Raw genomic sequence first — 12,041 nt, 5'->3', positions numbered from 1 at the left:
CACCAGACCTCCCTGTTCATCACCAACTCCCAGAGTTTACTTAAACTCATGTCCATTGAGTCGGTGATGCCTCCAACCATCTCATCCTGTGTTGTCCCCTTCTCCTCCTGCCCCCAATCCCTCCCAGCATCAGGGTCTTTTCAAATGAGTCAGTTCTTCGCATCAGGTGGCCAAAGTATTGGAGTTTCAGCTTCAGCATCAGTTCTTCTGATGAATATTCAGGACTGATTTCCTTTAGGATGAACTGGTTGGATCTCCTTGCAGTCCATGGGACTCTTAAGAGTCTTCTCCAACACCACAGTTCAAAAGCAACAATTCTTCAGCACTCAGCTTTCTTCACAATCCAACTCTCACATCCATACATGACTACTGGAAAAACCATAGCCTTGACTAGATGGACCTTTGTTGGCAAAGTAATGTCTCTGCTTTTGAATATACTGTCTAGGTTGGTCATAACTTTCCTTCCAAGGAGCAAGCGTGTTTTAATTTCATGGCTGCAATCACCATCTGCAGTGATTTTGGAGCCCCCCAAAATAAAGTCTGACACTGTTTCCACTGTTTCCCCATCTATTTCCCATGAAGTAATGGGACCAGATGCCATGATCTTCGTTTTCTGAAAGTTGAGCTTTAAGCCAACCTTTTCACTCTCCTCTTTCACTTTCATCAAGAGGTTTTTTAGTTCCTCTTCACTTTCTGCCATAAGGGTGGTGTCATCTGCATATCAGAGGTTATTGATATTTCTCCCAGCAATCTTGATTCCAGCTTGTGCTTCTTCCAGTGCAGCGTTTCTCATGATGTACTCTGCATAGAAGTTAAATAAGGCTATTCCTTCTCCTGGAATGGCTGTTCTGCTCAAATCTTATCTTATATGGGAAGCGTTCCCCAACTACATGTTTAAGTGAATAGCAACATTTATTTCTCACAGTTTATTTCTTGAGACCCAGAAGTCCAAGATCAAGGGGATGACTGACTCAGTTCCTGGCTGGGGTCCTCTTCCTAGTGATGTCTTTAAAAGATGACAAGAGAAAGAGTGCTCTGAGGGATCTCATTTGTAAGAGCACTTATCCCATTCATGAGGGCCCCACCCTAGGACCTCATCATCTCCTAAATGAATCATCTCCCATCTCCTCACACCATCATCTTTGGAGTTAAGTTTTTGGGGGCCAGTGGAGATAGACACAAAGTTTCAGACCATAACTCCTAATAAACTAGATCTGTCTTCCTATTGCTTTGTAGACTAAAGAACTTAGCAGATCCCATCATAGATCTCTATCTGTATGTGGATTACATTTAATTATAGAGTATGACCTTCTTAAGTCAGGTTCATGTCATAGTATCTTTCTATCCTGACCATGTGACTCACAGCAAAGTGCACAGTGGCCCCTCAGGTTTCTATGGAAATGATTTTTTGAGGAAGAAATGGCACAGAATTGAGTTCCATAATTCCAGCTCACTGCTTTCTCATCCTGTAATAGAAGGTGACTCATTTCCTCTCTGCCATCCATTTAGAAGTTTCCTTTGGGTTAGTAGCCAGCATAGGAAGGAGCAGTTAACATTTTTCATTTCACTTTTCTCAAGCCAGAATTGAACTGTTTATATACCAAGAGGGAGCCTTGTATCATGAAGAGGGATCCTCTTTTTAGCTTTAGGTCTGGAGCAACCACCTAATATTTACATGACTCTGGAAAGCTCATTTTCCATCTGTAAGGTTCAGTTTCCATATTTATAAAAGATAAACAAACGAGCAAACAAGTAAACCAAAGGGAGTGAGAGGCCTGGGGGAGAGCAGTATTTGACCTTATAGGATCACAAGCAATTTCATAATCAGATGAAATTATATGTATGAAAGTTTTGACACAGCATAAATGTAAATGCTTAATATTATTTTGAAAAGTTGGGGGATAACTTTATTTATATAACTTTATATATAAACATGGATTAGTATTACTCTTTAGTTAAGTGATTATGATCCCCCAAGTTTACCAATTTAAACTCCAGAATCATAAAGTGATTCAAAGATCAAAAGAAAAAATATACAAATGCACTCATAATTAAAATGTCATAATAATAAAGTTTACTTGCTACTTTTGATTTCTTGGGGTTTAAAAACAAACAACTTGCTCATCATATTTTGGCAGAGCTTCTTTTTAAAAAACAAGAAGGTTAACTACCAAATTATGAGGACAGCAAATGGAAAAAAACACAGTAATGCTGCTAAATAAAGATAGGAACACAAATTCTATATTGGAAATCAAGCTAGTATGTTTTAATTTGGAGGTTGGGTGTTTTGTTTTGTTTTTTCTCCTTATATTGGATCTTTTCCAAGAGTCTTATACTTAAAAAGGAGTTCCATTTTTTAATTCTTTCCTCCAAACATATGAGAATTTTTTTAAAGAAACACTGTGACGTCTATTGACAGAGAAATAAATATGTTCCCTATTTTAGTCTTATTTAAATACATGTGGTACATAAAGGTGTGATTAGCACTAAAAATACATATTTCGTGTTAAGAAATTGTATCTGAAGGATATAACATGTAGGAATGTAGTAAAAGAAACTTTCAGCCACTCAGTGTATATGAAATAATATTCTATGGCTATATACTTTAAAAGAAAATTTTATTTATTTGGCTAAGCCAGGTCTTAATTGGGATATGCAGGATCTTATATGCAGCATGTGGGATCTAGCTCCCCAGCAAGAGATGGAACCCAGGCCCCCCACATTGGGAGCTCAGGTTCTTAGCCACTGGGCCACCAGGGAAGTCTCTAAATAATTTTAAACTGAGTACATCAATGTATACTTTGCCTACCAGAAAGGGAGCTAACACCTGTAGGAGGAAGACTCTTCCTAATAATTCATATCTAAAGGGTTTACCTCAAGAATATTCCAAGGCTTTATTAGTTTTAAGGGAAATCAAAGAGGTAAGTCCATGGCCAACACCCCTACAATACTTCAGTTTATTTTTAATAAATCCTTTTCATTATCAGGTAGACTGGCAGTTTTCATAGGATTTTACTTGTAAAAGCAGAAAGGGTCAAGACATTGAAATACAGAAAAAAATATTAAAACAACAACAACAGAAAAAACTACTGGCTTACAGGGCACTTGGCTATACTAAAATAATTGAAAAGTTGCCTCAGGCTTCCTGAGCGACACCAAACAAGCACTCAAGTTCTGATTCTTCACTGAATGACTTGACTTGGTTGACACTCAAGGAGAATGAGATTATAAACTGAATAGCTTCAGGAGCTGGTGTGAATCACAGAATTTCTCAGAAGCTACCTCTGGTTATGTTATGGGTATAAACACAGCGCTTTGACACTCCGATTACAGGGTTAAGTATACTCGGTATATTCTCCATTCAGTATACTCAGAAACCTTGGAGATGAAAGATATTTCCATTCCTGAACACTACTTTTCTCCTACTTTCCTCCAGTTCAGTTCAGTCGCTCAGTCGTGTCTGACTCTTTGCGACCCCATGGATTGCAGCACACCAGGCCTTGCTGTCCATCACCAGCTCCCGGAGTTTACTCAAACTTATGTCCATTGAGTCGGTAATGCCATCCAACCAGCTTATCCTCTGTTGTTCCCTTCTTCTCCTGCCTTCAATCTTTCCCAGCATCAGGGTCTTTTCAAATGAATTAGTTCTTTGCATCAGGTGGCCAAAGTATTGGAGTTTCAGCTTCAGCATCAGCCTTCCAATGAATATTCAGGACTGATTTCCTTTAGGATGGACTGGTTGGACTTCCTTGCAGTCCAAGGGACTCTCAAAACAACACCACCAACACTACATCTCCAACATCACAGTTCAAAAGCATCAATTCTTTGGCTCTCAGTCTTCTTTATAGTCCAACTCTCACATACATGACCACTGGAAAAACCATAGCTTTGACTAGATGGACCTTTGTTGGCAAAGTAATATCTCTGCTTTTTAATATACTGTCTAGGTTGGTCATAACTTCTCTTCCAAGGAGCAAGCGTCTTTTAATTTCATGGCTGCAATCACCATCTGCAGTGATTTTGGAGCCCCCATTAAATAAAGTCTGTCACTATTTCCAATGTTTCCGCATCTGTATGCCATGAAGTGATGGCACCAGATGCCATGATCTTAGTTTTCTGAATGTTGAATTTTAAGCCAACTTTTTCACTCTCCTCTTTCACTTTCATCAAGAGACTCTTTAGTTCTTTGCTTTCTGCCATAAGGGTGGTATCACCTGCATATCTGAGGTTATTGATATTTCTCCTGGCAATCTTGATTCCAGCTTGTGCTTCATCCAGCCCAGCGTTTCTCATGATGTACTCTGCATATAAGTTAAATAAACAGGATAACAATATACAGCCTTGACGGACTCCTTTCCCTATTTGGAACCAGTTTGTTGTTCCATGTCCAGTTCTAACTGTTGCTTCTTGACCTGCATACAGATTTCTCAAGAGGCAGGTCAGGTGGTCTGGTAGTCCCATCTCTTTCAGAATTTTCCAGAGTTTGTTGTGGTCCTCACAGTTAAAGGTCTTGGCATAGTCAATAAAGCAGAAGTAGGTATTTTTCTGGAACTCTCTTGCTTTTTCAATGATGCAACAGATGTTGGCAATTTGATCTCTGGTTTCTCTGCCATTTCTAAATCCAGCTTGAACATCTGGAAGTTCATGGTTCACGTATTGCTGAAGCCTGGCTTGGAGAATTTTGAGCATTACTTTACTAGCGTGTGAGATGAGTGCAATTGTGCAGTAGTTTGAGCATTCTTTGGCATTGCCTTTCTTTGGGATTGGAATGAAAACTGACCTTTTCCAGTCCTGTGGCCACTGCTGAGTTTTCCAAATTTGCTGGCATATTGAGTGCCACATTTTCACAGTATCATCTTTTAGGATTTTAAATAGCTCAACTGGAATTCCATCACCTCCACTAGCTTTGTTCAAAGTGATGCTTCCTAAGGCCCACTTGCCTTCACATTCCAGGATGTCTGGCTCTAGGTCAGTGATCACATCATTGTGATTATCTGGGTCATGAAGATCTTTTTTGTATCTCTTCTCCATCAAGTTTCAAATCACTCTTTACTGAACTTGCAGGCAACTCTGCTTTCACTTAGTCTCTCTTAATCCCTGGGCCTTTACTTCTGCTAAATGTTCTGCTGTGATGTTTAGCTTGTTTGAAATATTTTTTAGCCAGTGTTTACAAATAACAAGGATGTTGAGGAGAGCCTTGTGTACTGTTGGTGGGAATGTAAATTGGTGTAGCCACTATGGAAAACAGTAAGGCGGTCCCTCAAAAAGCTAAAAATAGAGCTAGCATATGATTTACCAATTCCATTCCCAGGTATATATTTGAAAAAACAAAAACACTAATTTTAAAAGATACATGTTTTATATAACCACTATGGAAAACAGGAGGTCCCTCAAAAAGCTGAAAATACAGCTTGCATATGATCTAGCAATTCCATTCCTAGGTAAACATTTGAAAAAAACAAAAACACTAATTCTAAAAGATAGATGTTGCCCCAATAGCAGCTTGGCTATTATTTACAATAGCCAAGGTATGGAAACAACTTAATTGCCCATCAATAGATGAATAGATAAAGTGGATATGGTACATATACACAATAGAATGTTTCTTTGCCTTAGAAAAGAATGAGATTCTACCAACTGCACCAAAGTGGGTAGACCTAGAGAGTATGAAGATTAGTGAGATAACTCATAAACACATTCTGCATGTTATTACTTAAATATCAAAATTTAGAACAAAAAATAAAACAAACAAATATAACAAAACAGAAATAGACACACAGATAAAAAGAGCAAAGCAGTGGTCACCAGTAGGGAAAGGGAAGGGAGAAAGGCAAGATAAGGGTATGAGGTTAAGAGGTACCATCTGCTACAAAAAAAAAAAAAAAAGCTACAAAGTTATGCTATATAGCATAGGAAACACAACCAGCATTTTATAATTTTAAATGGAATATAATATATAAAAATATACAGTCACTATGCTGTATACCTGGAACTAATATAACATTATAAATCAACTGTATTTAAATAAAATATTATAATGTAAAAAAAGTTTGCATAGAAAAGGACTTCATGGTGAAATCTATTTGGAGAAACTAAGTTAACTTCATGGTGAAATCTATTTGGAGAAACTAAGTTAATCAAAGTTTAACTGCAGAGTTTCTCAGGTTTTATGTGTACAATATTTATATCTAAAATAAAGATAAAATGTGGAGCATTTGCCAAAATCATTTAACAGTGGAACACTTTTCTTCTCATTGGAAAGTAAGAAATGATGCTCTGGTTGAATGTTATCTACTATTAACTCTGTGTGTGTGCTCAGTCACTCAGTTGCGTCCAACTCTTGTGTGACCCCATGAACTGTAGCCCACCAGGCTCCTTGGTCTCTGGACTTTTCCAGGCAAGAATACTGGAGTGGGTTGTCATTTCCGTCTCCAGGGGAATCTTCCTGACCCAGGGACCACACAGCATGTCTTGCAGTACTCATGCGCACAGTAGAGCTTTGAAAATCCGTGCTCACAGGTAGCATCTTGGCTTCACTTGCCAGTTCTTGCTTTTGGCCATGCCACTGGAGTGAGAGGATGGGGAGGTGAGGTTTCAGAGTTGGGGACTGGGCACAATTTTTCAAGGGCACTAAATTGGCTTTATTATATTTTCGTTTTATAGGGCTATTAGAATAATAATTATTTTCCTAAGACCATTTTTCCCTTTTAGAATTTTTGCTAGGTTCCTCAAACCCTCAACTGCTTGAAATGGTACACTCTTGTGACTAGAAGCTCTATGAATAGATCTTATGAATAGAGAAGATCTATGGATTTTGATTGCTATAAATGCTAAAGCTTTTCCTGGTTTTACTTCCTACATATTCCATTTGGTCCTGTCTAGAAGAACAGTGTTGTACAATTTCAGTCTTTGTAGCTGGACAATTAAATAATGTAAATATGCAATAATAATAATAACATAGAGACCTCATGAGTAAGGTTGCTCTCTTTAAAAGATTGTCCTCCAGGATTCTAAAAACTGAATTAAATAATGTGTATTAATGTGAAATATGGTGCTTGCTACACAGCAACTGAATAAATGGTATGAAACTTTTTTCTATGACCAAATCCTCATTACCAGCTTATTTTAACCCAAAAAAGCCATGTTCTCTGGCCATGGCTAATAAAACCACTTCACTCAAGCTAAACTAAAGTGGTTCCATTAAAGGAAGTCACTATTTAGTGGAGGTAAAGAGAAGTAACAACAGAAAAGAAAGTTAAAAACAGATCCCTCTGGGGAGCAGGATTGTGGAGATGCTCTTTGGATTTTTGTTTGATATGTCTTTTAATAATGGTTGCCCTTTGAATCAAATGCCTATGTGCAAAACAATTTTAATAAAAATAAATTTGATAAAAATACATTTTAAAAAGTCTATAAAACTTCACCTGTGACTCAGATGGTAAAGAATCTGCACACAATGCAGGAGACCCAGGTTTGATCCCTGGGTTGGGAAGATTCCCTGGAGAAAGGGAATGGCTACCCACTCCAATATTCTTGCCTGGAGAATCCCCATGGACAGAGGAACCTGGCGGGCTACAGTCCATGGGATCACAGATAGTTGGACTTGACTGAGCCACTAACACTTACTTACACTTTTAAAACTTCAACATACAGTCACTGTAGCTAAATAGCTATAATTGATGGGTAAATGGGACAGACAGGACAGACAGCCATGTAGAACTCAGAGGGCAAACAGCCATCAAGTCATGAGAATAGATTTTGTAGACAGTGAACAGTGAGAAGTTTCTTGTGATTGGATCAAGTAAAGAGTGCTGAGGGGGAGACCAGCGATACAGCATGTGGTGACAGGCTCTGAATATCACAGTGAGTTGTTGGAATTCTATACTGTGGTCCGTAAGAAGTTAGCATAAGTTGTAAACAGAGGAGAAAGAAAATTAAATTTGCTTTTGGGGAAAGATACCTGCACCACATTGGAGAGAAGAGAAAGAAATTTGAAATGTAGAATAATAAATAGCTGTGGCAATAGTTTTGAGGCATGATGAGGGTCACAGAGGCAGTGGAAATAGAAAAAGATTCAATGCAGGAAATATTTCTGAGATAAAATCAGTAACACTTCATGAAAAATTGGATGTGGAGAATGAGGGACATATTCTAGGATAAAACTAAGCTTTCTGAAGAGGGAAATTGAGAGACTGGTGACTCACATAATTGAGACTAGGAAAGAGACAATTCTGCTCTTGGAGATATCTGAGAAAATGAATATGTGTTTCTCCAAAGTTGATGGCACACCTAAAGAGTTGGTGAGGACACATACTTACACAGACACACTGAAAGTAATTTTTTTTTATTTCTCCATAAATGAAGTTATTTTGTTCATAAAACTTCTATTTCAGTTGTTATAGCAAACATAAGCTTGCTATTTAATGTGATTCAGTCAGACCCTGTTTGAGCTCAGTCCCCTTTGGGTAACTACTTATACTCTATAAGGATTTCTCTAGCTTCATCTTCCCTGTCCCTTATGACCAGATGGGAGTGATCTAGGTCCCTGGCTCAGAATCCTTAGTGAGGAAGGAGAGAGGTAGATGGGGGTGGTTTCTGAATTGTCCTGGCATTAAGGGAAGTGTGTCCCTTCTATGGTCCTCACATATCCTTGCTGACCTCAGCGTGTACCCCTCTTTCTTGCACAGAGCCTAAATCCCTAGTATGCCTGCTGACAAAGTCCATAATTTTGCCACAGCCCCTACTTCTCAGAGCTATGTGTTATGCATTCTATACTCCCCAGTGAAAATTTACTTCTTCACAGCCTGCCCTCAAACTTATTTCTACCTCTTGCTGAAAGTGAAAGTGTTAGTCCCTCTATCATGTCTGACTCTTTGCGACCCCATGGAATGCAGCCTGCTTGGCTCCTCCGTCCATGGAATTCTCCAGGCAAGAATACTGGAGCGGGTAACCATTCCCTTCAGGGGATCTTCCTGACCCAGGAATCGAACCCGAGTCTCCTTCATTGTAGGCGGATTCTTTACCATCTGAGCCACCAGGGAAGCCACCTCTTGCTCAAATGGTAAGGTTCCCCAGTGTTTCCCTGCAATTTGCTGACATAGGTTGTAACCTCTAAACTGGTACTCCAGCCACTTCCCACAGACCAAGTAGCTCAGGCATACAGGGGTCATGCTGAACTCTAGGTTTCTCCATAAAAATTAATATATACAAGGAAAAAAAACAGTTTTCTCTTGTAAACTACTGAAGTTGTTCTTTATTTTTCTCTGATTGAATACAGTTTATTTCTAAAGGATTTACAAGTTCATGTTTATTATCAGTATGGAACAGTCTATGAATATCTTACATGGTTACTAAGAAAAATGTGTTTTTTTACTACAAAGTTGTTAATTTTTAATTATTCAATTTAGGTCTAATGAATCCTCATTTTCCTTTACAAATTCATTGAGGCTATGCACTTCTACCTGTGAGCATCTATGTATATACACAGAGATATTTGTGTACATATGTATATACGTATGGACCACTCACTCAGGTGGCTCAGAGGGTAAAGCATCTGCCTGAAATGTAGGAGACCTGGGTTCGATCCCTGGGTTGGGAAGATCCCCTGGAGAAGAAAATGGTGACCCACTCCAGTATTCTTGCTTGGAGAATCCCATGGACGGAGGGTCACCCATACATTCCATACAGTCCATACACATATGTGTGACTATATATATATATATATATATATATACATATGGGCTTCCCTGGAGGCTCAGTGGTAAAGAATCCATCTGCAATGCAGGAGATGCAGGTTCAACCCCTGGGTCAGGAAGATCTTCTGGAGAAGGAAATGGCAACCCACTACAGTATTCTTGCCTGGAAAATCCCATTGGACGGACAAGGGAAACTGACAGGCCACAGTCCATGGGGTTGCAAGAGTCAGAAATGACTTAGCAACTACATCACCACCACCATCCTGTATACACACATACGTATGGTGGTGTTGGTGGTAAATATACATATATATATATACACACACACACACACACACACACATATATATATAGCTATTTCAAGTAAACCAATCATTTTTAATTATATCCTTTAGTGAGGATGATGAAGGTCACAATATACATGAATATCACAAGTGGAAGCCATGGCAAGAATATGAATCAGTTTAGTTCAGTTCAGTCACTCAGTCATGTCTAACACTTTGTGACCCCTTGGACTGCAGCACGCCAGGCCTCTCTGTCCATCACCAATTCCCAGAGCTTACTCAAACTCATGTCCACCAAGTTGGTGATGCCATCCAGCCATCTCATCCTCTGTCATCCCCTTCTCCTCCTGCCTTCAATCTTTCCCAGCATCAGGATCTTTTCCAATGAGTCAGTTCTTTGCATCAGGTGGCCAAAGTATTGGAATTTCAGCTTCATCATCAGTCCTTCCAATGAATATTCAAGACTGATTTCCTTTAGGATGGACTGGTTGAATCTCCTTGCAGTCCAAGGGACCCTCAAGAGTCTTCTCCAACACCACAGTTCAAAAGCATCAATTCTTCAGTGCTCAGCTTTCTTTATAGTCCAACTCGCACATCCATATATGACTACTGGAAAAACTGTAGATTTGACTAGAGGACCTTTGTCAGCAAAGTAATGTCTCTGCTTTTTAATATGCTGTCTAGGTTGGTCATAGCTTTTCTTCCAAGGAGAAAGCATCTTTTAATTTCAGGGCTATAAATAAAATGCACTAAGGACACTAAAGTCTAAGACTAATGTTTAAGATTTAGAGGACAGATTTTCACAGTATTGAAGGTGAGCAAAATCAAATAATGGCACACACATCAAATTCTCCACTTATGATTATTTCAGAACATATTATAATTCCCCTGTGTACCCTATGGCAAGGGACCTCCCAGGTGGCCCAGTGGTAAAGACTGCCTGCCAATGCAGGAGACACAAGAGTTGTGGGTTGGATCCCTAGATCAGGAGATTCCCTGGAGCAGGAAATGGCAACCCATTCCAGTATTCTTTTTTTTTTTTCCCTTTTCCCGGATTCACTTTTTAAAAAATTAATTTATTTTGATTGGAGGCTAATTACAATATTGTAGTGACATGACATGAATTAGCCATGGGTGTACATGTTTCCCACCATACTGAACCCCCGTCCCACCTCCCTCCCCACCCTATCCCTCTCCACTCCAGTATTCTTGCCTGAAAACTCCATGAGCAGAGGAGCCTGGTGGGCTACAGCCCATGGAGTTGCAAAGAGTCAGACACAACTGAACAAGCACCCTATGGTAAAGGGGAAGACAAGAAGGTATGAGGGAGAATTCAGAGTTGATGTCATAGTTGCATAAAAGAGACTTTGACCTTGCTCAAAAAGCAAATTTTTATTTTTTCAAAATGTAGAAATAGTATGTGTACTCATCTAACCATAAGAAAATATAAATAAAGTTTAATAGCAAAATGAAATAAAGTAGACAATACAGTCTTCCACCAAGAGATCTAAAAGAAAATGTTCTCTTAAATAATACATCAAAGTGGAAATAAACTACCTAAAAATGTATAGAATTTGACAATAATGAAAACTGTATATATGAAAATCTAACAGATATAGGAAAATCAGAAAAATTAATAGCTTTAATCATTCACATTAATAAAAGAGGCATAAACATAAATACAAATTCAACTAAGGTATTGATAAAAATTAAAATAATCAGCAGAAAGCACAGAAGACATAAGTGAAGATAAAAATAGAATTACTATATTTTAAAAGCAATAAAAATAATTCCCATCACAGTTTTTGTTTAACATTAAAAATATAGATAATCAAATTAGATAGTTATCACAAATACACAAAATGCAAATGCTGAATGAGTAATCGAAGACATTTGGGAATTGAAAGAAGTATGAGGTACTGTCTTGCTCAAAGTTATGCAATTATATTTGAAAGCCTAATTAAAGTGAAAATTTCTTTAACCAAACTACCCAAGAAGAACTAGAGAATTGAAATTAAAAGCCGCTTACTCCTTGGAAGGAAAGTTATGACCAACCTAGATA

Source organism: Bos indicus, chromosome 14 (assembly GCF_029378745.1).
Source record: "Bos indicus isolate NIAB-ARS_2022 breed Sahiwal x Tharparkar chromosome 14, NIAB-ARS_B.indTharparkar_mat_pri_1.0, whole genome shotgun sequence".
Lineage (NCBI taxonomy): Eukaryota > Metazoa > Chordata > Mammalia > Artiodactyla > Bovidae > Bos > Bos indicus.
Note: the sequence above shows the minus strand (reverse complement) of the source record.